Source organism: Gopherus flavomarginatus, chromosome 1 (genome assembly GCF_025201925.1).
Source record: "Gopherus flavomarginatus isolate rGopFla2 chromosome 1, rGopFla2.mat.asm, whole genome shotgun sequence".
In the NCBI taxonomy this organism is placed as follows: domain Eukaryota; kingdom Metazoa; phylum Chordata; order Testudines; family Testudinidae; genus Gopherus; species Gopherus flavomarginatus.
The window spans coordinates 4,421,807-4,424,183 of record NC_066617.1 but is presented as its reverse complement, the minus strand read 5'-3'; positions in this window follow the sequence as shown (position 1 = coordinate 4,424,183).

Genomic DNA, 2,377 nt, shown 5'->3' with positions numbered 1-2,377 from the left:
GAAAGATGAAGAGTGCAACGTTCATGTCACACCCTCTGAGGCTGAGATTATCCCAACAATCACCAACGCTGAGGAAAACAGCTCCATCCAAAGGAGGATTTTGCAAGGCAATCAAGTTTGTTTGGTAACCAATTAGGACCTACCCCACAAACAGCATCTCAGATCCTCCAGGCAGTCCTAGGAACTGTATAAAAGCGCTCATGACTCACACCTTTTCTAAACACTTCTCCAGACTTCATCTCCATAGTGAACTTGGTAAATCCAATTCAGCTCAATCACTTTTCAATTCTGGAGATGTGACAGTAGGGGCTCTTTTCATTTAAGATGGAATCTTGCATGTCCTCGCTGTGATATTTATTAGGGATGAGGATGTTCTCCCATAAATATCTTGTGTAGTGATTCAGTTACAGGAGCTGGTGGATTCATGTTTTGGAACTAATAGGGGTCTTTTAGGAGCAATCTATCCAATTAGGAAACATATTTCCTATTAACTGGAACTAGATTTAGGGCATTGAAATCTTTTCAGTAACTTTAGAAAGTCATTTAGACATTTCTTACTTAGCTGGATTAGGAAGAAACTTTCCCAGGTTAGTCCAGAAAGGGCTAATTTAGTGGTCTTTTATTTTCACCTGAAGTAGCTGTTACTTCTCACTATTGGAGGCAGGAGAATGGATGAAGTTGACAAGTGATGTAATTTTAGATTGATAATATTTTTTATGCATTCAAAACTACATTCAAATGAAAATGAAACATCCCCAGGTTGTGTGGCTTTAAGTTATGACTTTATTAACAGTATGATATGAGAGGTTGGCCTCCATTTTGTCTAAAGTGATTGCAGGACTCAGTGCAGAGATATCTAATTCCAACAACAATCTATGAATATTCTAAGAATAAAACCATTTCCACGTGTGAAACACCAGCGAGTGTTTGTGAGGTGCTTTGAACTCTTGAGTTTGGAGTACACTGAAGAACTTCCAGCCTTAATACGCTTACTCTCTGTGGTTGATAGGCCTGGAAAAAGAGGCATGTTGAGGTGAAGGTCACAAATGGGGGTCAGTTGCAGAAAAAAACACAGCTCAATCATTTCGACTCCTCCTACCACGGGCTGAGCACCAGGTTGATCCCTGTTACACCGTGTTACAAGACAGGGTTAGTAATATGTCTGGTTAAAATATGGCTGCATCCTTGGATTTAAGCATCAACAATAAAAAGCTGGCTAATGTTGTGATCGACTTTCACTGTCCTTACATGTGAATATAATACTTCTCCAAAGGAATTACGTGTCTGTCAATTTCTATCTTTCTTTCTATAGCCTCTTCCTACACCTCTTGTCCACTCGCACTAAACTTCCCTCTCAACTGGTCTCTCTTAATGGCTTTGTCTGAAAAACACCAACGAGAATAAATGTCATTATTTCTTTCCTGGATATCTGAGATTCTGTGTCCATGTTAGACATTTCTGATATAGAATATTGCTGGGATCATGGTAATCACTTCCTTAATTTAGGATTTAACGTCTGCTTGTAAACCAGTGCAGTCTGATATCCCAGTGTAGTTCTTTGATTTTTCAAAGCTTGAAAGTGAACAAAACTTGCTGATGAATAAACAGAAAAATTTAGTTTTCTCCAAAAAAATCACTAAGGACAAGCGCCTCAGCAGGGGAAAAGAGAGATCAGGTCCACTGACTTCCATGGAGCAACACTCAATTACACCAACTGAGAAGAAGAACTTTTCATGGGTATTTCTGCTCAGAAGAACATAGGAATTGCTAGACTGGATGACATCACTTGTCAACTTCATCCATTCTCCTGCCTCCAATAGTGAGTGCGGTATGTAACAAAAAAATCAATGTGTGTAAGTTGCACTTTCACGATAAAGGGATTGCACTACAGTGCTTCTACGAGGTGAATCGAAAAATACTATTTCTTTTATCATTTTTAGAGTGCAAATACAAATCAAAATTAATAATATAAAGTCAGCACTGTACACTTTGGACTCTGTGTTCTTAGTGAAATCAATCTATAGGAAAATGTAGAAAAACATCCAAAATATTTAATACATTTTACTTTGTATTCTATTGCTTAACAGTGCGATTAAAATTGTGATTAATCATGCTTAATTTTTTAAATTGCAATTAATTTTTTTTGAGTTAATCGAGTGAGTCAACTGTGATTAATCAACAGTCCTAATACCTATTTTAAAGTTGAAGGGTAGATGCTGAACTAGTGTAAAGGAGGATAGTTCCATCAACTTCAAATTGAAGAAAGGTGCTTTACCCAACCTTGTTTGGAGTGTATCTTTCTGAGCATACTCTGCACCTGCACCCGTAGCTGCTAATATCTAATATACAGTGAAATCAATGGGAAACATCAGCTGTT